Below are 26,172 nucleotides of genomic sequence, written 5' to 3' on the forward strand. Positions count from 1 at the left end.
CAGTTTCCGTCTGTCCTCACTTCTCTGTGTGTTTGTTTCTCTGTGTCCAGATTTCTCTTGTTTATTTCTTTATTTGGCTGCATCAGATCTTGGTTGCGGCACGTGGGCTCTCTAGTTGTGGCTCTTGGGCTGAGTTGTGCTGTGTCATGTGGAATTTTAGTTCTCCAACCAGGGATCAATCCTGCAAATCCCCTTCATTGCAAGGCAGATTCTTAACCACTGGACCACCAGAGAAGTCCATAAATTTCCCTTGTAAGGACACTGGTCATTGGATTTAGGGCCCACTCAATTCTTGTCTGGGAAATCCCATGGACAGAGGAGCCAGGCGGGCTACAGTCCACGGGGTTGCAAAGAGTCAGATATGACTGAGCAACTAAACACACTCTACTCCAGAGTGACCTCATCTTACCTTGATGACATCTGCAAAGACTATTTCTGAATCAGGTTACATCAGCAGGAATGGAGGTTAGGGTTTCAGCCTATCTTTTGCTGGGGACACAATTCAATTCACAATAGTCCCCCCCCCCAGGTATTTTTATTCTGTTTTGTTTTCCTTGTGTGTGTCTATTTTCCCCCAAAATGACTTTCCCAGAATGCTATTAAAATATTACATTGTTGTTGTCGTTCAGTCACCAAGTCGTGTCCGACTCTTTGCGACCCCATAGGCTACAGCACACCAGGCTCCTTTGTCTTCTACTATCTCCTGGAGTTTGCTCGGATTCATCGAGTTGGTGATGTTATCTAACCCTCTCATCCTCTGCCTCCCCCTTCTCCTTTTGTCTTCAATTTTTTATAACATCAGGTTCTTTTCCAATGAATTGGCTCTTCGCTTCAGGTGGCCCAAGTACTGGAGCGTCAGCTTCAGCATCAGTTCTTCCAATGAATATTCAAGGCTGATTTCCTTTAGGATTGACTGGTTTGATCTCCTTTGCAGTCCAAAGGACTCTCAAGAGTCTTCTCCAACACCACTGTTTTCAGAGCTCAGCCTTCTTTATGGTCCAGCTCTCACATTCTTACCTGACTACTGGAATATTACATAGTGTGTGTGTTACTTGCTCGGTCGTGTCTGACTCTTTGCAACCCTGTTGACTTTGGCCCACCAGGTCCCTCTGTCTGTGGAATTCTCCAGGCAAGAATACTGAAGACGGTAGACTATCTTTCTCCAGGGGATCTTTCTGACCCAGGGATCGAACCTGAGTTTCCTGCATTATGGGCAGATTCTTTGACATCTGAGCCACCAGGAATATTACATATAAACTATTAAATACAAATTCGTGAGGGAAATTTGTTGTTGTTCAGTCACTCAGTCACGTTTGACTCTTTGAGACCCCATGGACTGCAGCACACCAGGCTTCCCTGTCCTTTACTATCTCCCAGAGTTTGCTCAAATTCATGTCCATTGAGTCGGTGATGCCATCTAACTGTCTTATCCTCTGTCGTCCCCTTCTCGTCTTGCCCTCAATCTTTCCCAGCATCAGGGTCTTTTCCAATGAGTCAGCTCTTTGCATCAGGGGCCAAAGGATTGGAGCTCCAACTTCAGCTTCAGCATCAGTCCTTCCAATGAATCTTAAGGGTTGATTTCCTTTAGGACTGACTGGTTTGATCTCCTTGCTGTTCAAGGGAGGATACTCATGAAGGGAATGCTCCTTGCCAAAAGTCCAATGAACGTGTTTCAAGAATTAGCTGTAGTTTCAATTATAACCCACATCTTGTTCAAATGAATTCCTTGTCACAATTTGGACACTTTTTCAGAAAGTTACGGTTCCTTCCAATCAGCCCTTTTATTTCCACCCTCTGGGGTTTTGGGGCCACTGTTAATTGGAGGGGCTTTTCTCTGGGACCTGTGAGCCGAAGCTAATAAGAAGGCCCCCTGGTAATTCCAGGTCACTGCAGCGGGTGGATGTTGGGGTGTGGGGGTGAGAATGGGATGTCCAGGACGTGGGTAGGAGGTCAGGACAACCTTCCCAAGGAATGAATGTCCCTCAGCTGTGGAGGATGGTGGGGAGGGATGCAGGGGGCTGGGCCACAGGGGGTTCCACTGAAACAAAAGCCCAGTGTGACCCAAGGGGGCTACTGGAGGGGGCCTTGTCTTCTCAGGCCTGGGAGCCCTGGGGCTCAGACTCGGTGGAGCCACAACCAGTTTTTATAGGAGAGCATCAAGCTCCGATTAGCAATCTGGAGGGTCACGGGGCTCAGCGTGGGCGGTACACGGGGAGAACAGAGTGAAAGAGGCTTGTTTTCTGAGATGAGGGTGTCTGGAGGCTCGAGGAAAGAGACGGGGGTGGGAGGGAGGTCACAGGGCAGGCCTTGACTGTGCATCTAGCTCAGTATCCCTCTCTGGTCAGGCGGCCACGTGGGTGTCCCTGAGTGGGTGGGGGGCAGTGGTGGTTGGCACAGGGCCATGGCAGGTTGGGAGGGAAGAGGCCAGATTGGACGGGAGAATCCAGGCATGTGCTGAGATTCAGTGTGTCTGAGCTGGAGGTGCAGGGTCCCTGGTGTCAGCCCAGGGGAGAGGCATGGGGTGGTAGGAGGCCCCGTGGTGGCCAGCCTCTGTGGGGGGAGTGGGCAAGAGGAGGAGGATTCCCTCCCCGCAACCCTACCAAAGCTGCAAGGGGCCATCTCAGCACCCAGGCAGGGGAGGCTCACTGAGCAGTTTTGCTAGACAGTTGAGGCTGAAGGTCAAGAGTTGAAAGATCAGTTTAGACCTTGAGGTTGACCTCCACACCTTCCTGGGGCAGGAGGAAAGAGAGAAGTGGGGAGGGGGAAGTGGTCTTTACCGACCATTTCTCAAAGGCAGGGCCTGCCCTCCATTTCTCATCTATTAAAAATAACATCAACTAAAACCCCTTATGGGACATTAAGCAACAGACACTATTTTAAATGAACTTATCAGATCCCTCAACAGCCCTGTGAGGTGGGTGCTCTTATGCTTTTGCAAGTGAGTCAGATGAGAAACAGAGAGGTTAGGGCACTGTCCCAAAGTCACACAGCCTGTGAATGGCTGAGCTGGGCCTGGAACCTGGGCAGTGTGCTCCTGCTCGGCCAGCAGTGAGCCAGTGACCATCACTGTCTGTGCAAAGCTAGTGGCTCTGAGTGGAGCCTGCCTGGTATATGACCCAATGAGGAGATGGGCTGAGAGGCAGCAGATAGCAGGAGACAGGCTTGGCTGAGTCTCCCAGGGGTCTGCTGGGGAGCCAGACTGGGGATGTGACCTGATGGGTGGGGAACTGACCTAAATTTGCCTCCCTGGAAACTTCCCCACCTCACCCCACTTCCCCTTTTGCTACCACTGGGGGAGGGGTGGTCTTTGTGCAAAGCTGGGGAATTTCTCAGTACCCTCCACCCCCACCCTGGAGTGTCCCAGAGGGGTGGGGTTTCCCTGGAGAAAAAGATTCTGAGGATTGGGTCTAGGCTTTCACATAGTACTCATTGCCTTCTGTTGTATTTTACAGACTGTTTGTGTGTGTGTGTGTGTGTGCGCTTTGACTAGAAGAAAAATAATCTCTGGGGGAATTCCCTGGTTGCCCAGTGGTTAGAACTCCAAGCTTCCACTGCAGTGGGCACAGGTTAGACTCCTGGGCAGGAAAGTAGAATCCTGCAAGCCAAGGCCAAAAAAAATAAATCTTCTCTGGTCCAAAAGCCAGCTGGCCCCAGTTATGAGAGCTGGGGGAGGCTTCCGGAGCAAGGGCATCTTGAAGGGCAAGAGCGTGTCGGGTCAGTCAGGCAGAGGACAGTGGGTACAAAGACCCAGAAGTCTGAACTGTATGTTCTGCGTTGCTCGTTAACTTAATGGTGCAAGGAGCAGAGAGACCAGGTGGATAGGAGACTGCCAAAGAAGCAGCACTGGCGCCAAGAAAGTCCTTAAAGTCTTGGCTCTAACCTTGGGGGAGGGCAATAGGGAGCCATGGTGGAGTTCAAAGCAGGGAGGGACATGGTCTCATAAATGTGTCCGAGGAACTTCCCTGGCTGCTGTCTGGAGGAAGGGCTAGGGAGAAGGCAGAAGTGGGGCAATCAACCAGTGCCCAGTTGTTAAGGCCTGCAAAGGGCAGAGGAGTGGAAGGAAGAGGGAAAATATTCAACTTTTAGAATCTTTTATTTCAATATAGCACCCATGCCAAAAAAAAATGCACAGGTCACAAAGGTATGTTGCAAAGTTTTCACACCGTGAACAAGCTTGTATAGCACCCTGATGGATCGAGGACAGAATGTCACCAATCCTCAGATGTCTTCTCTGTCAGGCCCCCCACTGCACATACCACTCCCCTTCAGGGTAACCCCTAACCTGACTTTGAGTAGTATGGAACCACTTTGCCTGTCATTCAGACTTTATATAAATGGAAGCAGACAGGTTGCTCTGCCTTCTTTCAGGCAGCATTGGGTTGGCAAGTTTTCTCCCCCTTGTTCTGGGTCGTAATCCTCATTCATTGTCATTGTTGTAGAGTTTCTAACTGACTGCTAACATTTGTGGCTGAATACTTCTTGGGGTGTCCTGTGCATTGTAGGATGCTGAACAGCATCTCTGGCTTCTACCCATGAAATGATGGTAGCACATGTCCCAAGCTGAATACTTCTTGGGGTGTCCCATACATTGTGGCATGCTGAATAGCATCTCTGGCTTCTACCCATGAAATGATGGTAGCACATGTCCCAAGCTCTGACAGCCAAAAATGTCCCTGAAAGTGAAAGTGTCAGTCACTCAGTCATATCCAACTCTTTGCGACCCTATGGACTATAGCCCACCAGGTTCCTCTGTCCATGGAATTCTCCAGGCCAGAATACTGGAGTGGGTAGCTGTTCTATTCTCCAGGGGATCTTCCTGACCCAGGGACAGAACCCAGGTCTCCCGCATTGCAGTCCGATTCTTTACTGCCTGAGTCACCAGCGAAGCTAAAAAATGTCCCTAAACATGGCCCAATGTTCCCTTAGGGGTAAACATCACCCCCAGTTTAAAATCACTACAGTATAGTGTTCCATTTTGTGAAATTACCACAATTTATTGATACTTTTTTTTTTTGACATTTAGATGGTTTCAAGTTTTGCGTTCCTACAAGCAGAGGTGTTAGGAACATTCTTGTAGGTTTTTCCAAGAGTGAAAGTCCCACATTTCCTTTCAGTTTATTCCTAGTGTAGGTGTTGATTAGGCTTTGTGGATCCTACCAGTGTCCCAAAGCAGCTGTGTTATTTTACTCTCCTACCAGCAGCATGGAAGTGTCACTTGGTATGATCTTTCTCATGTTAGCCATTCTTCTAGGTGACATGGCATTTTGGTTTAGCTTGCATTTCCCTGACAACTCATGATAACAAGCATCTTTTAATTTAAAGGCCATTTGGAGATTCCCTTTTGTGAAAAGCTTATTTTTCCCTATGCTGTTTCTGCCTTTTTCTTGTTGATTTGTAAGAACTCTTTATATATGATGGACATATGGTGGTATTAGGGCCATCTGTAGTCCCTCTGGCCCCATTGGCCGCCTCCATCACACTGATGTGCCTGGCTGCATTGACTATCAGGTTGTATTCCACTCTGGCCATTGGACTCCAGTTGTTGCCAGTGAATTTAAAGTTCTTGCTTCATTATGAAATAGTTCAGAGATGAAGTGATAGGTAAGAAGTGGATTTTTTTAGAAAGAAGCACATTTTGCAGAGTGTGAGCCATCTCAGAAACCAAGAAAGATAGCTTCAAAATATTATGTGGTTAGCTTTTTATGAGCTGGGTAATTTCATAGGCTAATGAGTGGGAGAATTATTCCAATTATTTTGGGGAAGGGGCAGTGATTTCCAGGAATTGGGCCACCACCCAGTTTTTGACCTCAGAACCATCGTGGTGCTGTTGGGTGTGTCATTTAGATACTGCTGCTGCTGCTAAGTCACTTCAGTCGTGTCCGACTCTGTGTGACCCCATAGACGGAAGCCCACCAGGCTCCCCCGTCCCTGGGATTCTCCAGGCAAGAACACTGGAGTGGGTTGCCATTTCCTTCTCCAATGCATGAAAGTGAAAAGTGAAAGTGAAGTCACTCAGTCGTGTCCGACTCTTAGCGACCCCAGGGACTGCAGCCTACCAGGCTCCTCCATCCATGGGATTTTCTAGGCAAGAGTACTGGAGTGGCTTGCCGTTGCCTTCTCCGCTAACATGTTACAATGAGTATATGATGAGGCTCAAGGTCTACTGGAAGTCAGATCTTCTGCTCTCTCAGACCTAGTTGGTTCTAACCAGTTTTTTTCATGTCCTATGAGAGTTGGACTGTGAAGAAGGCTGATCGCCGAAGAATCGATGCTTTTGAACTATGGTGTTGGAGAAGACTCTTGAGAGTCCCTTATACTGCAAGGAGATCCAACCAGTCCATTCTAAAGGAGATCAATCCTGGATGTTCATTGGAGGGACTGATGCTAAAGCTGAAACTGCAATACTTTGGCCACCTCATGAGACGAGTTGACTCACTGGAAAAGACTCTGATGCTGGGAAAGGTTGGGGGCGGGAGGAGAAGGGGACGACGGAGAATGAGATGGCTGGATGGCATCACCGACTCTGTGGACATGAGTTTGAGTGTACTCCGGGAGTTGGTGATGGACAGGGAGGCCTGGCGTGCTGTGATTCATGGGGTCGCGGAGAGTCGGACACGACTGAGCGACTGAACTGAACTGAACTGAACTGATGTCTCTGTCATTCTTTTAAAGGTTGTGCCCTGCCCCCTCCCCTCCTATTTCACAGTGACTACTGAGCTACAGTGGGGAGACAAGTGTGGGGAGACACACTTGAAAGATGAAAGAACAAAATCTAGAACAAAATCACTACACTGCCGGCAAAGACAACCACTTCCATAATCTGTATTTACTTAAGCAGGCAGAGATATATCTGGAAGCAACACAGCTCAGTGTTTAATTTATATAAATAGTGTCACACTATTACCACAAACAGGTTTTTCATTTTTCACTCAGCAGTATCTTTTTGAGATTCATGTACCTAGAGACAGAGATGGATGAACTTATTTGTTCCCTGTTTACACCTGTATAATATTCCATCACAGGTCCATCCTCTTTTCCATTTCTCTACTATCCCACTGATGGACATACCAGTAACTTCTAGCTTTTGACTCTTATGAACATCATTGCAACAAAGTCCTTATAACTCTCCCCTTAGTACTTCTCAAAAAGTTATTTCCTTTCAAAACCCACTCTTCACTTTTCTTGCTGCCTCCACAAGAAATGATTCTATTCAGTGGCCATTTGGAGATAATCCTTTGGGAGGGGCCCATTCTTCCCTTGGTGTTCCTGCTTTTTTTTTTTCTTGTTAATTTGTAGGAGCTCTTTGTATACGCTGGACCACAGGTTCTTTGTCAGCTATATTTCTGGGGCAGATATTTTGGAAGAAGTTTTGGGAGGCATTCAGGAGGTAAGGTCAACAGATCTAAGCAACTTGACTGTAGGAAGGGAGAGGAAGAAGTAAAAAAAAGGTGTGCCAATTTCTGGCTAAGTGTCAGGGTGACTGAGGGGAACGTTGGTGAGGTAGGATCATGGGAGGAGCCACAGGTGAAGAGGGTGCTGGTGGATCTGAAGAGTCATTAGATTTTGGCTTAGGGTCCCAGGGACAAAGTGGGGCTCCACAAAGAGGGACCCCTGGGTGGGCTGAGGACCTCAGAAATTATTTGTAAGATATGCTGCCTTGTGCATTTTTCTGAGAATCTCTAGCTTGGAGCAGGTTCAGATGTAACACCTTGATTCAGAGCCCCAAACACAGCAGAGTTTTTGGGTCAACTGAGGACAGCTGAATATCTGGCAACAAGATATTCCTTTTCTTGCATTAAAACCTTTTAAAAATTATTATAAAGTAGGATTGACTTTTTCCCTTTGTTATGTAGCTCTGTCCATTTGAATATGTTCATAAAAAACCAACACAATAGTCAAGATTCAGAGAGTTCCATCACTCAGCAAAATTCCCTTGCAGTGTGCCTCTGTAACCTCAACCTTCCCCTCCTCTCTGCTCCCCAGGCAACTGCTGATTTGTTCTCTGGCACTTGAGTTTAGTCTTCCTGAGACTGTCATATAAACGGAATCACACAGTGTGTAGCTTTTTGAGACTGGCTTCTTTCATTTAGCATAAAGGCAACAGAATTTAATTTAATTTATGTATATATTTTATTGAAGTGTAATTGATTTACAATGTCATGTTATTTCAGTTGCACAGCAAAGTGGTTCAGTTTTATATATATATATATATATTCTTTTTCAGATTCTTCTCCCTTATAGATTATTATAAGATATTGAATATAGCTTCCAGGATTTTATTTTTAAAATAGGCTTTATTTATTAGAGCAGTTGTAGCCTCACAATAAAACTGAGTAGAGGGCGTCCCTGGTGGCTCAGTAGTAAAGAATCCACTTGCCAATGCAGGAGACATGGGTTGCATCCCTGATGTGGGAAAATCCCACATGCCATGGAGCAACTAAGCCTGTGCACCAGAACACTAAGCCTGTGCTCCAGAGCCTGGGAGCCACAACTACTGAGCCCATGTGCCGCAACTTCTGAAGCCCGCGTGCCCTAGAACCTGTGCTTCACAAGAGAAGCCACCACAATGAGACTTCTGCGCACCTCAACTAGAGAATATTCTCTGCTCGCCACAACTTGAGAAACACCTGAGCAGCAACGAAGACCCAGCACAGCCAAAAATTTTAATAATATTGATATTAAAAAACTGAGCCGAAAGGTAGTCGGAAATTCCCTGGTGGTCCGGTGGTTAAGATTCCATGCTCCCAATGCAGGGAGCCCAGGTTCAATTCCTGGTTGGGGAATTAAGATCCCACAAGCCGCCAAAACAAAAAACAAAAAAACACAAGTGCTATACTAAGCTGCCTCAGTCGGGTCTGACTCTCTGCGACGCTATGGACTGTAGCCCAGCAGGTTCCTCTGTCCATGGATTTCCCAGAAAAGAATACTGGAGTGGGTTGCCATTTCCTTCTCCAGGGGATCTTCTCAACCCAGAGATGGAACCCACATCTCTTGTGTCTCCTGCATTGGCAGGCAGGTTCTTTACCACTAGTGCCACCTGCAGTCCCAAATACTTCCTGCGCCCCAACACACACAGCCTACCCCACTATGAGCATGGCATCCATACACCGACACATCATAACCACCCAAAGTCTGTAGTTGATGTTACAGTTCACTCTTGGGGTCGTTCATTCTATGGGTGCCAATGTGTAAAGACATGTATCCACCATCACAGTATCATACAGAATAGTTCTGCTGCCTTAAGATCCCCTGCACTCCTTTCTTCATCCTTCCCTACCCCTCAACCTCTGGTAGCCACCTGCCTTTGCACTCTTTCTGTAGTTTTGCCTTTTCCATGTCATAGAGTTGGAAGAGCCTTTTTAGATCAGCTTCTTTCACTCTAAAGGTTCTTCCATGTCTTTTCATGGTTTGGTAATTCATTTCTTTCTTTTTTTTTTAAGATGTGAATTTTATTTTTTATTGGACTATAATTGCTTTACACAGTATGGCAGTTCCTTGAAAAACTAAAAATAGAACTACCATGTGCTGTGCTAAGTCGACTCAGCCTTGTCGGACTCTTCGTGATGCTATGGACTCTAGCCCACCAGGCTCCCTCCATGGGTTTCTCTGGGCAAGAATACTAGAGTGGGCTGCCATTTCCTTCTCCAGGGGATCTTCTCAGCCCAGGGATCAAACCCACATCTCTGATGTCTCCTGCATTGGCAGGCGGGTTCTTTACCACTAGTGCCACCTGGGAAGAACTACCATATGAGCCAGTAGTCCCACTATTGGTCATATACCCTGAGGAAACCATAATTCACAATGAAACAATGGCAGCAACTAAACCACCACCACCACTACCCCAGTGTTCTTTGCAGCACTCTTCACGGTAGCCATGACATGGAAACAACCTAAATGTCCAACAACAGATGAATGGATAGAGAAGATGTAGTTCTTTTTTTTTTTTTCATGAAGAATATTATTTCCTTGTCTGGATGTACCACGGTTTATTTATTCACTCAATTAGTGAAGGACATCCAGGTCACTTGTATGTTTTGGCAGTTAGGAATAAACCTGCAAACATCTATGCACAGGTTTTGTGTAGAAAGAGCTTTCAACTCACTTGGGTGAATATCAAGGATGGTGACTGTTGGACTGTATGATGAGAATAAGTTTGGGGCTTCCCCTGTGGCTCAGTAGTAAAGAATTTGCCTGCCAACCCAGGAGACATGGTTCGATCCCTGGTCCAGGAAGACCCACACGCCATGGAGCAACTAAGCCTGGGCACCACAACTATTGAGCCTGTGCTCTAGAGCCTGGGGGCTGCAGCTACCGAAGCCCGCACGCCCTAGAGCCCGTGCTCCGCAACAAGAGAAGCCACCACAGTGGGAAGCTCGAGCCCTGCAACTAGAGAGTGGCCCCTGCTCACCCCACTAGAGAAAAGCCCACGCAACAACGAAGACCCAGCACAGCCAAAATAAATAAAGAAATAAAATTATTTTGTAAAAGAATATGTTTACTTTTATAAAAACCTGCCAAACAGTCTCCCAAAGTGATGAGACCATTTTGCCTTCCCACCTGCACTGGATGAGGATTCCTGTTGCTTCATAGGCTATGGGATTTTTTTTTTCTCCTTTTTGGCCATGCTGTGCCTCATGTGGGATCTTAGTTCCCCAACCAGGGATCAAACCCACACCTTCTGCAGTGGAAGTGCAGAGTCTTAACCACTGAACCACCAGGGGACTCCTGGCAGTGGGATTTTAAAAAAATAATTTAATTAATTTATTTTTTGGCTGAGCTGGGCCTTCATTCCTGCGAGGGCTTTCCTCTAGTTGTGGTGAGCAGGTCTACTCTTTGCTGCGGTACGCAGGCATCGTATTTCGGTGGCTTCTCTTTTGTGGAGCGCAGGCTCTAGGGCACACAGGTTTCATTAGTTGCAGTTCTTGGACTCTAGGGCACAGGATCCATAGTTGTGGCACATGGCCTTAGTTACTCCGTGGCATGTGGGATCTTCCTAGACCAGGGATCCAACCCTTGTCTCCTGCATTGGCAGGTGGATTCTTCACCACTGAGCCACCAGGAAAGCCCCAATGGGATCTTTAATCACAGAAAAATCTAGAAAAAAATACTGGGTTCTACCTGCATGCATGTTTTCCTTAGAATACTACATATAAAAACACTTGGTAGATCAGATGATAAAGAATCTGCCTGAAATTCAGGAGACCCAGGTTCAATCCCTGGGTCAGGAAGATCTCTTGCCCATGGACAGGGGAGCCTGGTGGGCTATAGTCCAGGGGATTGCAAAGAGTTGGACACAACTGAGCAACTAACACACACACTTGTCATATTGTTAAAAAAAAAACCCAAACTATCTGTGTTAGAAAATCATTTCATGTACTTAAAAAGCATTAAAAGCATTTTTAATGACTGTCTAGCCAATGTGATCCGGAGAAGGCAATGGCAACCCACTCCAGTACTCTTGCCTGGAGAATCCCATGGATGGAGCAGCCTGGTAGGCTGCAGTCCATGGGGTCGCTAAGGGTTGGACACGACTGAGCGACTTCACTTTCCCTTTTCACTTTCACGCATTGGAGAAGGAAATGGCAACCCACTCCAGTGTTTTTGCCTGGAGAATCCCAGGGATGTGGCAGCCTGGTAGGCTGAAGTCCAGGGGTTGCACGGAGTCGGACACAACTGAAGCGACTTAGTAGCAGCAGCAGCAGCCGATATGATCATGTTATTATACCACAGTTTACTTAACTGGGCACTGTAAGCTTTGGCTAAGTGAATATTAGAATAATGCTGCCGGTGGGTGGGGGTGGGATGGATTCAGAGTTTGGGGTCAGCAGATGCAAGCTATTACACACAGAACGAATAAGCAGCAAGGTCCTACTGCGTAGCACAGGAAACCATATTCAAAGTCCTGTGATAAACCACAGTGCAAAAGAAAACGGAAAAGAATATGCATTTACATATCTCTGAATCACTTTCCTGTACAGCAGAAGTTAACAGACATTGTAAACCGATTATACTTCAATAAAACAAATGTTAATAAACCCACTACCATGTGCTTGAAAAGTGCAAGTGAAGTCGCTCAGTTGTGTCCGATTCTTTGAGACCCCATGGACTGTAGTCCAGCAGGCTCCTCCGTCCATGGGATTTTCCAGGCAAGAGTATTGGAGTGGGTTGCCATTTCCTTCATCAGGGAATCTCTGGGTATGTGCAAATGTTTGCCTAGTTCTTGTATGTATTCAGGATGAATTCTTAGAAGTGGAAATATTGGCTTGAAAAAGACAAACATTTTATGATTCTTGGTGTGTGTGTGTGCTCAGTCAGCATTCAACTCTTCGTGACCTCATGGACTGTAGCCCACCAGGCTCCTCTGTCCATGGGATTCTCCAGGCAAGAATACTGGAGTGGGTTGCCATGCCCTCCTCCAGGGGATCTTCCTGACCTAGGGATCAAACATGCGTCTCCTGCATTGCAGGTGGATTCTTTACTGCTGAGCCAGCTGGGATTGGTACATGTTGCCAATGCTCTCTAGAAGGTTGTCATTTATACTGAAAGCTGCAAGTTGGAGCAACATTCTGTAATTATTTAAAAAAAAAATCACAGTTGTTTTTTTTTTTTTTAGGCTGCACCACACAGCTTACAGAATCTTAATTCCCCAACCAGGGATTGACCCACGTTCTCGAAGTGAGTGCACAGAGTCCTTACCACTGGACCTCCAGGGAACTCCCTGTTTTAATTCTTACGTGGTCCTGCCTCCTCTTCAGTACGTCAGTGTCCTGGAAAGGTAGTATTCTTACCCAGATTGAACTCAAGGTGTGGCAAAGAGCATCAGGCAATCACAGGAGGATGCCCACAAGGCCTGCTCCCCCTTCTCTACACCCTTACTGGAAATGGAGGCTTTCCAGGGGAACTGAGGCAGATTGGATAGTGGTCGACGCTCCCAGACAGCTTCTGAAAGGAATCCAGAACTTTTCTGGGCAGACGGGAATATCAGATCCCACAGGCAAGCACCTGTTAGTGCTAATAACTCAGTCGTGTCCAACTCTTTTTGATCCCATGGTCGATGGCCTGCCAAGCTCCTCTGTCCATGGGATGTCCCAGGCAAGAATACTGGAGTGGGTTGCCATTTCCTCCTTCAGGGATTCTTCCTGACCCAGGGATTGAACCCAGGTCTCCTGCATCGCGGGCAAATTCTTTCCACAGGGCCCTCATTTTTCTGTCCCTTTTATCCTCATGACAGTTTTGCCCAAGCCCCTGAACAGGAAGCGGCAAACCCCGTTGAAACCATGTAACTCAGACTAGGACTTGAACCCTAGGTCTTTTAACAGATCACACACCAAGACTTAATAAAGCTTAGGTTCTTGATGTCTCATCACAGAAAGAATTCAGCGAGAGACAAAGTGATGGGTAAGAAGTGGATTTCTTTAGAGAGAAATACACCCCACAGAGGGCTTCCCTCATGGCTCAGATGGTAAAGAATCCACCTGCGATGCAGGAGACCTGGGTTTGATCTCTGGGTCGGGAAGGTCTCCTGGAGAAGGGAATGGCTACCCACTCCAGTGTTCTTGCCTGGAGAATATATAATATATTAATAAATAATGTATTATTTACATTATAAAAGGCTATTAATTATAATAACATATTGAACATATTCAAATGTTATGCTAAGTCGCTTGAATCATGTCCAGCTCTGTGCGACCTGGTGGACTGTAGCCCACCAGGCTCCTCTGTCCATGGGATTCTCCAGGCAAGAATCCTGGAGTGGGTTGCCATGCCCTCCTCCAGGGGAATCTTCCTGAACCAAGGACTCAAACCCGTGTTTCTTATGTCTCCTGCATTGGCAGGTGGGTTCTTTACCACTAGTGCCAGATGGGAAGCCCCAATAACAAAAAATACTTGAGGGAAAATAAGGTTGAGGGCAGAACACCAAAACTTGTAGCACAGTCCCCAGAGCACTAAAAAAGGCACCAGTCATCCCGATTTAATCCCTACCCCAGATAAACCTCGCCTGCCTTCTGTGCTCAGTCTCTGGCCTCAAACTCCGGGCACCGCCTCTTCCTTTGAGATGAAAGCATTTGCTCCTAAGAGAGGTCACTTTTAACCTAGTTCAAATCTGATCCAGCCTGTGGATGTCTTCATTAATTTATTGCTTCAGACTATAAAATGTCTTTGCAGTATCTTCACTTGACCTTGAAACTTCCCAGGCAAAAGAGCAAAAGCTGTAGAGATTTTGAAGCCCCAAACCATCCACAGAGCCCAGGAACAAAATGCAACCATGAATACAAATTTTAAAGTGAAAAGAAAGAATTGTAGGGCTAAAACAATAACAACAACCATGAAATGCCATCATGGAACTCAACATAAAAGCCAGTCGTAAAACCTAGCTATAGAACCCAACACAAAACCCAGCCACAGAATTCAACCATGGAACCCAGCCATAAACTCCAGTATAGCATGAAGCCACAGAACCCAGCCATAAAACCCAATCACAGAAACCAACATGGAACCCACCGACAAAACTCAGGCATGGAACCTAGCCTTGCTTACCCTGAAGAGAGCCATTTTTGCAGCTTCCATTTTTCCTTTTTAAATAAGGTTTTTCCTATCAGCTATAACCCAATACAAAATGTTTTCGGTGCTTAAATACAAAAATTAAAGGTTTTTTCTTATTTACATTATTAAGATTTTCTTTTTAATCATAAAGGGTGCTAGGGAAAAAAACATGTGTGAACAAACACTTCTGGGTTACCCCAACATCCACCCTCTCTCCATCAATTTCAACCACGTGACTTACAAAAAGGAAGTTCAAGTTGTAGCACAGTAAGAAGTAGCAATGGAATTTGCCAGTGGAGACTGGAACGCCCAGGACGGGGCTGCAGAAGTTTGTTCCAGCCTGGACGATGCAGCCCAATTCTGCATTAAAGAGAGAGTGAGAGCCATTGGTGATTCTTTTGCTTCCCATCTATGGGAAATTTCTTCCATGTTTCGCCATCTGTAAAATGCGGTTCAGCGGAGAAGGAAACGGCAACCTGCTCCAAATTCTTGTCTGGGAAATCCCATGGACACAGGAGCCTGGTGGGCTACAGTCCATTTGTCCATGGGGTCACCAAGAGTTGGACACGACTTAGCTGAACAACAACAAGCAATTATTTTGGCTTTTCTAACTTTCCAAATTCTCTCCTCCTCTCTCTTATAATTTGTTTCTGCACTTGTTTTCCTTGATCTCGATTCTGACCTTCTAGCTATTATCTTTCCTTTTTTATTTTTTATCTTCTGGTTAATTAACATATGATTAGTACCAAGATAGCAAAGAAAACATTTTTTGAGAAGCTAAGAGGGTGGAAAGACAGCTCATTTCTTCCTGAATCTTTATCATTCTACGTTTAATTTGTCAGGGTTATTGTTTATTTTCAAGCTTCTTTCTCTACCTATATTGACCATTATCACACCATAAACAGAGAGGAGTTAAATGAACATCAAGGGAGCATCTGGTTCAGAAAATGCTTGAAGTTAGAGGTTTGGTGTTTGTGCCCACTTAGCAGAATCAATTTGCTTGACTGTGTATGTTTGAAGTCAGGGACTATGTCTTGATCATTTTGTTTAGTGCCTAACACGTTTTCATGTATATCCAGTCACTTTAGATAAACATTTGATGTTAAAGTAAAAAAAAAAAAATTCAACTCAAGACCAGTTTTCCTGCGCAATTGGAAATGGATGGTGACGATTGCACAACAATGTGAATATACTTAATGCTGCTGAAATATATACTTTAAAACAATGCCCTGCTCCGTGCTTTAGGGCCAGTTCTGTCCCTGGTAACATCTGTCAGTGTTTACAAATGTCAACATATAGCAAGGCTTCAGTGGAGGTGTTGTTGCCTGAAACTGCCCAGGTCTGGCCATGGCTGGGGTAGATTTTCAAGATACCTGGGTTTATGCAACTTGCTGGCACCCAGAACACAGAGGCTCTCCACTCCAGACAAGCCTCAGTGTCTGTCAGCTGGGAACAGAGCAAAAAGAAGGCAGACAGAGAGTGTCAGGTTACCTGGTCACAAGGTAGACCCGGGAGCAGGGGCTCAGAGTGGAAAGAGGGAAGAGGTTTTGCCTGCGAGGGCCCCTTGTTCATTCCTGCTCTCCCCTCATCATTTCCCAGGCAGATGACAGAGCACTCTTGCTGGGAAACCAACCCCCAACTCCAAACCACAGGCACTGGTGGGCATGGCAGGGGCTGTAGCGTGGTCCCCAGAGATCAGAAAATGCATCGACTTTGCACACCCACAAGCTAGAAAGAGATCGGAATACCAGACCACCTGAGCCGCCTCTTGAGAAACCTGTATGTAGGTCAGGAAGCAACGGTTAGAACTGGACACGGAAAAACAGACTGGTTCCAAATAGGAAAAGGAGTACGTCAAGGCTGTATATTGTCACCCTGCTTATTTAACTTATATGCAGAGTACATCATGAGGAACGCTGGGCTGGATGAAGCAAAAGCTAGAATCAAGATTGCCGGGAGAAATATCAATAACCTCAGATATGCAGATGACACCACCCTTATGGCAGAAAGTAAAGAAGAAATAAGGAGTCTCTTGATGAAAGTGAAAGAGGAGAGTGAAAAAGTTGGCTTAAAGCTCAACATTCAGAAAACTAAGATCATGGCATCTGGTCCCATCACTTCATGGCAAATATGGGGAAACAATGGAAACAGTGGCTGACTTTATTTTGGGGGGCTCTAAAATCATTTTTCTAGTACTCATGTATGGATGTGAGAGTTAGACTATAAAGAAAGCTGAGCGCCAAGAATTGGTGCTTTTGAACTGTGGTGTTGGAGAAGACTCTTGAGAGTCCCTTGGACTGCAAGGAGATCCAACCAGTCCATCCTAAAGGAAATCAGTCCTGTCTAGTCATTGGAAGGACTGATGTTGAAGCTGAAATTCCAATACTTTGGCCACCTGATGCGAAGAGCTGACTCATTTGAAAAGACTGTGATGCTGGGAAAGATAGAAGGCGAGAGGAGAAGGGGATGACAAAGGATGAGATGGTTGGATGGCATCACCGACTCAATGGACATGAGTTTGGGTAAACTCTGGGAGTTGGTGGTGATGGACAGGGAGGCCTGGCGTGCTGCAGTCCATGGGGTTGCAAAGAATCGGACACAACTGACTGACTGAACTGAACTGAAGCTAGACCTTTTTGGAGTCCGCTGAAGTTGAGACCTAGCAGAGATGGATGAACTTGATTATAATTCGTTACAATGTGTCTAAGCTTCCCCATGGAAGACCCTCCTCCGCACCCCTCCGCCAGGACACAGGTTGTCTTTGGGTAGATTGAAAAAAAAAAAACAAAAACCTTCACCCTCCAAGAGGCAAGGGGGCTGTGGGTTGCAGGGCAGAGTGCAAGTCCCAGCTCTGCAAGGGGATTATTCAGGTTCTTTGAAACACAAAGTTTACTCTTTTGCAAGATGGTCTGACAGCAACACCGGCTGTGTGGGGCCATCGTGGTGATGTTGTGGTGATTGGATAATATATGTCAAGAAGAAAGACAGTGCTTAGCACAGGGAAAGCACTTTCTGACTCTTAACTGTTACATCAGGATTGTTGTTGTTGGTCTGTGATGTCCCACGCTCAGATGTAATCTTGAGTCCCTTTGGGGACCCTGGGAGGCCAGGGTTAATATTATTTATTATTTGCATCTTCCAGAGGGGAGATCAGGAGTCATGGAGATTCCGGACTTCCCTGGTGGTCCAGTGGCTAAGACTCCAAGCTCCCAATACAGGGGGCCTGGGTTCCTTTCCTGGTCAGGGAGCTAGATCCCACACGCTGCAGCTAAGAGTTTGCATGTCTCGGGGAGGATCCTGTCTGCCACAACTAAAGATCCTGTACGTATCAACAAAGACAGAAAATCTGTGTACTACAGCGAAAATCCATCTCAGCCAAATCAGTAGATAAAAGTAAATAGATGGGGAAACAATGGAAACAGTGGCTGACTTTATTTTGGGGGGCTCTAAAAACACATAAATAAAGAAAACAGTCATGGAGATTGAAACTGAGAGCCTAGAGCTATAGACAGATGGGCAGGGATGGTATCCCACCTGTGCATGACCCCAGAGGCCTTCCCCTTGACCTCAATCAAAGCCCCAGACATGGAAGGGACGCCAGGCCACCAGTTCATGAATGGCACAAGAAGGGCAGAGTTCACTGGTGCAGATTCCCCAGCCATGGCTAATCTCCCTAATTCCAGCAATAGTTCTTTGCTTTTTTCTGGGTTCTGGGAAGACCGTTTCTTGTGTCCCTGCACCTGGCAGGGCACAGCTACTTTCCAGTCCCACCAACCCCATCCTTCCTGTCTGGGGCTGCAGACAGACTGTCTCCAGGGCCTGGGGTGTTCTCATGCCATCCTGGCTGCTGCACGTGGAATTTTCCATTAATTTGTCTCCCCAGAATGGTGTTTTAAGACCCTGATGCTGGGAAAGACTGAGGGCAGAAGAGGGCGACAGAGGATGAGATGGTTGGACGGCGTCACTGATTCAATGGACACGAACTTAGGCAAACTCAGGCAGATGGTGAGGGACAAGGAGGCCTGGCACGCTGCAGTCCATGGGGTCACAAAAAGTCGGACATGACTTGGCAACTAAACAACGATACTTCCAACTCCCAGTTTCCTCCAATGGCCTTTTTATTTACAACAGCCCCTCCCAACTTCCCCTTCTCCTCTATAAAAGAGTTTCCTCTCCTTTGTTTTAATGGATTTGCATGTGGTTCATCATAGTTGCAGATCCTGAATTGGGCTGGAAGAAGCACAGGCTGGAATCAAGATTGCCGGGAGAAATATCAATAACCTCAGATATGCAGATGACACCACCCTTATGGCAGAAAGTGAAGAGGAACTAAAAAGCCTCTTGATGAAAGTGAAAGAGGAGAGTGAAAAAGTTGGCTTGAAGCTCAACATTCAGAAAACGAAGATCATGGCATCTGGTCCCATCACTTCATGGGAAATAGATGGGGAAACAGTGGAAACAGTGTCAGACTTTATTTTGGGGGGCTCCAAAATCACTGCAATTCTTAGCTGCTCTTAAATAAATCCATTCTGCTAGTAAAATAACCGGCTATTTTATTGTTTTAGGTTAACAGCTTCTATTGTGGTGGTTTAGTCGCTAAGTTGTGTCCAACTCTTTGCCACCTCATGGTCTATAGCCTGCCAGGCTCCTCTGTCCATGGGATATTCCAGGCAAGAATTCTGGAGTGGGTTGTCATTTCCTTCTCCAGGGAATTGTCCTGACCCAGGGATCAAACACACATCTCCTGCATTGCAGGTGGATTCTTTACCACTGAGCCACCTGGGAAGCCCCCACCAGTTCTTTCTCTATTGGGTGCCAAGAAAGCCAAAGGTGTTCTCCTCCACCTCCTGCCCCCCCACACACAGGAGACTGAGAGTATTCTCTGGAAAAACCCAAAGGTTTCAGAGAAAAGACCTATAGAGACTGACGTTTGGGGGAGACCCCTGGGAAAGTTTGCCTTCAGTGAAACTCCCCTCTGACACCAATCACCAACCCCCCACCATGTCAGCCCCTAAACCTTCAAATATAAGATTTAAGGAAACCTCCAAAATGAAAGGTAGAGACCAGAGTAAACACAGGAAAAATAAACAAACCCAGGAAAGTAAAGCAACTGAAGGAGAAAATAAAAAGTAACACAACCCCTCTGAATTACTATCATCAGAAAAATAGCAGAAGATATACTGAGTAGATCAATAATAGCAAACTGCTGCTCTAAAAATAAAAAAGAGGAACAATCCAGTTCATTGTATGTATAATCATTTTGCCTGGCAGGGATTTGAATGGGTCTAGGGTCCATTGCAGGCTCCCCAGGTGGCGCTTGTGGTCAAGAACCCCCCTGTTAAAGCAGGAGACGAGGGTTAGATCCATGGGCCAGGAAGTTCCCTTGGAGGAAGGCATGGCAACCCACTCCAGTATTCTTGCCTGGAGAATCCCATGGACAGAGGAACCTGGTAGGCTATAATACATAGTAATGCAAAGAGTCGGATATGACTGAAGTGACTTAACACATGTACACACACACACACGTACACGCACACGCAGCTCATTGCTGGGGGAGCAGGTGAATGGTGAAACTTGGGGACGTATGGCCAGAAGTCCTGTGAGCAGTTGGAGGTAACCGACATACTTCTTATGAAGCAACATGGATAAAGTTTTCTAATAAAGTGCCTCATAATAGCCAAAAAGTGGAAATAACTGATGAATGGATAATAAAAGGATAATAAAAAATCCTTCCAGCCATGAAATGTTGCTACACAATTCAACATGGATGACTGTGAGGGCATTATGGTGAGCAAACAAAGCCAAATAACGAAATTCAGGTGTTGCGTGATTCCATCTACACGACTGCCCACACAGGCAAATCCACAGAGGCAGAGGAGGAGTTGAGGTTGCCTGGGGCAACAGGAAGCGGGGTGGGTGGGGGGGAATGAGAGCTGACTGCCAAGGGGTGTGAGGCTTCTTCAGGGGTAATAAAAGTGTTCTGAAACTGTATTGTGTGCATTTTATGGTATGCGAATTAAACCTTAAGGGAAAAAATGCAGATTCTGATTCAAATAGACATAATATACAATTTTATTTGAAATAAAATGCCAATAGAGATGGGAAGAAATGAGAGAGAAAGGAGGAAGAGCGAGCGAGAGACCAGCGTCGTTTGGGCACATGGGAAGCATGGGCACGGAGCAAAACTTACAGCCTGCAGAATCAGAGACAAACAGATACACAGGAAACGGTCTAGGATGAGTATTGTTCTAGAATGGATGGAATGAAGGAAAGAAGAGAACAAAGGCCCCGCCCATAACCTCTCTCATAACCCCACCCCTATTCCATATCCCTCCGTCATCCTCTTTGCCCCAACAGACCAGCAGCCACAAAAGGCAATGACTTGAATGACAGAGGAAGCCAAAAGTGAGCTGATAGACTATTCAGAAACAGTGAAAAGAACATTTTACATAAAAATCCCTGAGACATATAAAACTGATCTTGGAGAAATGCTCAGAGCCCAATTTTCCAGGTGTTAAAGAAACAAAACAAAACAAAACAAAACGGGAATTGCCTGGTGGTCCAGTGGTTAGGACTCAGTACTTTCCCTGCCATAGCCTGAGTTTGATCTCTGGTGGGGGAACTAAGATCAGCCAAAAAAAAGAAAAAGAGAAAAGGAAAATGAAGGAACTGTGTTAACAAATTAGACTAAGAACCAAAAGAACTAGGAAGAAAGAAATTACTGTTTTGTTTTTTTGGCCACGTTGCCAGGCATGTAGGATCTTTGTTCACTGACCAGGGATCAAACTTATACCTGAATCAGAAGCACGGAGTCTTAGCCACTAGACCACCCAGGAAGTCCCTGGGAAGGGGGATATTAGGAAGATGGAATAGATAGGAAAAATGGAAATGAATCAAATGAAGGGAAGGTCAAATAGGGTGAGAAAGGAAGTGGATTCTTTAAAAACCAATGAAATATAACCTCTTACCAGACTGATTAATTTATAAATCAGAGCAAGGGGAAAAATAAACACCATTAGGGACCTTGGAATCGATAAAGTGTTAGCATAGACGTAAACAGTCAAATAAGAGAATTGTACATGCGGCCCAGGCAATGTTCTGGAAAACCTAGAGGAAATCAATGATTTCTGAGAAAAATGCACAGTCTGATCACCGACCCAAGGGGAACGTCTGGTTAGGTCAATGACTATAAAAGATCTTCAGTTCAGTTCAGTCGCTCAAATAAAAGATATTAGAAAGGTGATTAAAGAACTATATTGGGAAAGTGTCTCTAAACTATATAATCGTAATCACAATCCAAATTATTAAAACTATTCCATAGAAAAATACAGAAAACTCACCCAGTGCACCTATGACTGCATTTTATGAAGTTTATGAATTCAAGACTTCAGTTCCAAAGTTTAATAATGACAGGGCGGAACTACACAGATCAACCTCATCTAAGCCCATAGGAAAAAATTTTTAGTGTTATCAAATATTATGCATCCAAAAGGGAAGCTACAGTCTGACACAGCTTCATTTCCAAAATTCCAGAGTTACAATAAAAAGCACTCTATCAGATTAAATAAGAAAAACACTCATGATCATATTAATATGTACTAAGAACTGTTTGATAAAATTTAGCAGCCTTTTTTTAATGAAAGTGGAGTAAAATTTTTAAAAAGAGAAAGGAATTGTTTAAATATAAAAGTAATTACTCTAAGATCAATAGTAAATATCACACTATAGTGTATATGATACTGTATTAAAAAAAAAATCATAAAATCTAGGGAATTCCCTGGTGGTCCAGTGGTTAGGACTCAGCACTTTCACTGCTGAGGGCCTGGGTTCAATCCCTGGTTGGGGAACTAAAATCTCACAAGCTTAGAGGCATGGCCAAACAAAAGGAAAGAAAAAAAATCATAAAATCTCATTAAAAGAGATAAAGCAAAATCTGAAGAAATAAAAAGACATACATTTCTTTGATGGGCTGACATTGATAAAATATGTTATCCAAAATCATAAATTTAATACAATTACATTCAGCATTCCAATGCGGAAAGCATAATTATTTTTCCTGAATTGGATAAAAATCGTATGGAAGACTAGCCAAGACAAATTTAAAAATGAATAGGGGGATGATTCAACTGAAGTTAAAATAGTTAAATAGATGAGTAAGAAAAAATCATAAAAATCCAGAAAGATATCCCAGAATACATGAAAATTGGCATTTTATCTCTTTTCTTTTCAAATATTCCTTTATTGATGTAAAAATTCACAAAATATTTCAAAGTACACAATTCAGTGACCATTTACTACACTGACCATGTTATGCAATCACCACCTTTCTCTAGTTTCAAAACATTTTCATCATTCTAAAAGAAAACTCTGTACCTGTTAATCATTCAGGCTTTATTCCCCTTTCCCCTCAGGTTTGGGTAACCACCAGTTTCCTTTATGTCTCTGTGTTACTGTTGTTAGCCCATAAGTTGCAACCAACTCTTTTGCAACCCCATGGACTGTAGCCCACCAGGCTCCTCTGTCCATGGGGTTTCTCAGGCAAGAATACTGGAGGGGGTTGCCATATCCTCCTACAGGGGATCTTCCTACCCAGGGATGGAATCCACATCTCGTATGTCTCCTGCATTGGAGACAGGTTCTTTACCAAAAGCATCACCCAGGAAGCCCAATAAGTACTATGCAGAAAAGTAAATTCAAGTCCCCAAATCAAATGAAAAGATGTTCAGATGGGCTGTGGGTGAGAACATACAAATTGAGACAATGGTGAGATGCCACGTCCTCAAACTGACACAAAATTTAAAAAGTTGTAACACACATGGCTGGTGAAGCTGTGGGGAAAAGTGTTCTCAGGCGTGGCTGACAGAAATGTGCTATTTTGCTCTGGAAACATCTATTTTTGATGTAAATCCTTTTTCAGAGCCTACTGCATTTTGCAATAATCTCTTCCAGTCTACAACTTGTCTTTTCATTGTCTTAATAGCATATTTTTGCAGAGCAAAATTTTTAATTTTACTGAACTTCAACAGCAGATTTTTTCTTTCATGGATTATGCTTTTGATTCTGTATCTAAAAACCCATTGCCAAACCAAAGGTCACCTAGATTTGTTTCCTTGTTTTCTTCTAGGAGTTTTTTAGTTTCGTGTTTTACATCCAGGGGTATGATTCTACATGTGGGGGACAGGGAATAACATATACATAATACATAATGTATCACTTTAACCATGTTTTAGTGTACAATTCGGTGGTATCCACTGCATTCACAATGTTGTACAATCATGCTACTATTTCTGGAACTTTTTATCATCCCAAACAGAAACCAGACCCATTAAATGATAATTTCCTATACCGCCTTCCTCCAGCATCTGATAACCTCTGACTTTCTGTCTCTACGGATTTGCCTCTTCAAGGTAACACATTATAATGCATTTTGAGTTCATTTTTGTAAAAGGTATAAGGTTTGTGTCTAGATTCTTCTTCTTCCCCCCTCCTTTTTTTTTTGCATATGGACATCCAATTATTCTAGCACCATCTGTTGAAAAGCCTGTCCTGGGATTTCTCTGCTGGTCCAGTGGTTAAAACTCCACACTCCCAGTGCAGGGGACCCAGGTTTGATTCCTGGTCAGGGAACTAGATCTCATATGCTGAAACTAAGACCTGGTGCAGTCAAACAAGCATTTTTTTAAAAAAGAAAAGACTGTCCTTTCTCCATTGAATTGCCTGTGTTCCTTTGTTAAAGATCAATTGACTACGTTTGTGTGAGCCTGTTTCTGGGCTTTCTATTCTGTTTACATTGATTTATGTGTCTATTCTGTTGCCAGTTCCATGATGTCTTGATTACTGTAGCTTTATACAAAATCTTGATATTAGGTAGTCTCAGCCCTCCAATTTTGTTCTTCTTCAGTGTTGTGCTGGCTCTTATGGGTCTTTTCCTTTTCATAGAGATTTTAGAGCCAATTCATCGATATCTACAGCCTGACAAACTCCATTAAAAATACATAAGCCCTTCACCCAGCAATCTCATTTCTAGAAATCTTTCCTTTAGAAATAAATCATCAGCACATATGGACAAAGGTAGCACTTCCCTGCTAGCTCAGCTGGTAAAGAATTTGCCTGCAGTTCTCCTCATCTGCAAGGAGACCTCAGTTTGATTCCTGGGTCAGGAAGATCCCCTGGAGAAGGGAAAGGCTGCCCACTCCAGTATTCTTGGGCTTTCCTGGTGGCTCAATCAGTAAAGAACTCACCCGCAATGCAGGAGACCTGGATTCAACCCCTGGGTTGGGACGATACCCTGGAGAAGGGAATGGCTACCCACTCTAGTATTCTGGCCTGGAGAATTTCATGGATAGAAAAGCCTGGCAGGCTACAGTCCATGGGGTTGCAGAGTCAGAAACAACTGAATGACTTTCACTTATGGGCATAGATATAAAAATATTTATTAGGGGCTTCCCTGGAGGTCCAGTGGTTAAGAGTCCATGCTTCCACTGCAGGGGACTCGGGTTCAATCCCTGGTCAGGGAAATAAGATCCTGCATGCTGTGAGACTGGCAAAAAAAAAAAAGGAATATTGCAGGTTTTTTTTCTTTTTGGTAGTGGAGGGAATAAAACCTGTGATCCAAGGGAAAACCAGTTCATGGGAATGTGGTTGAATAAATTATGGTTGAATAATTATCCACACCATGGGAGGTTATCAAACAAGTGGGAAGAGTGAATTAGGACCTCAGCAAGTAGTCTGGGCAGTTCCCATAACATACCTTGAATACAAAGGTGTATCTAATATGATTCTACATTTATGAAACAGTAACTTTTACTCTCTACTTTTGGTCTATTTATTTATGTGTTGTGTACTCTTAGTCAATGAGTAAGAATAACCTGGTGGGAAAAACTGTAAGATGGTTACCTTGAAGGATGACCAGTATAAGAGAAAATAAGGAAAAAAAGAAGGTAGTTTGCCCCCAGCAACTGTTGAAAACAGTAAGTCTTCTCTCTAAGCCAGTTTAGTCCAACAGAAATATAAATATGACCCAAGTATGTCATCTTAACCACATTACAAAAAAGTGAAAAAGAAAACAGGCAAAATTTAATAATTTATTTAGCCCATGTGCCCCAAATATCATCAACACGTCACCGAGATATATATATATATATATATCAACATGTCATTGATATACATTTGTATGTGTATGTATTTAATATATAGGACTTCCCAGGTGGTGCTAGGGGTAAAGAATCCACCTGCGAACGCAGGAGACAAGAGACGTGAGTTCGATCCCTGGGTGGGGAAGATCTGGAGGAGGGCATGGCAACCCACCCCAGTATTCTTCCCTGGAGAATCCCATGGACAGAGGAGCCTGGGGGCTACAGTCCATGGGGTCGCAGAGTCGGACACGACTCAAGCGACTTGGCGCACAAGTGCGCATACATATTTAATATATATAGGGCTTCCCAGGTAGCGCACTGGTAGAGAATCCGCCTGCCAGTGCAGGAGACGCAAGAGACACGGGTTTGATTCCTGGGTCTGAGGGATCCTCTGGAGTAGGAAATGGCAACCTGCTCCGGTATTCTTGCCTGGAAAACTCCATGGACAGAGGAGCCTGGCAGACTACAGTCCATGGGGTTGCAAAGAGTCGGA

General features: G+C 44.7%; 1 protein-coding gene and 1 non-coding gene across 2 annotated transcripts in view; both read left to right on the plus strand.

The window, feature by feature from the left end:
- The window catches only part of FBN3 (fibrillin 3), a 123,242-nt gene that overhangs the window by 8,894 nt on the left and 88,176 nt on the right, over positions 1-26,172 (plus strand).
- On the plus strand, positions 22,319-22,391 carry TRNAE-UUC (transfer RNA glutamic acid (anticodon UUC)). The gene has a single exon. It is a non-coding gene; the product is annotated as a tRNA-Glu (tRNA).

The sequence above is a fragment of the Moschus berezovskii genome, chromosome 8, assembly GCF_049115385.1.
Source record: "Moschus berezovskii isolate FMDL1 chromosome 8, NW_MosBer_1.0, whole genome shotgun sequence".
Classification (NCBI taxonomy): domain Eukaryota; kingdom Metazoa; phylum Chordata; class Mammalia; order Artiodactyla; family Moschidae; genus Moschus; species Moschus berezovskii.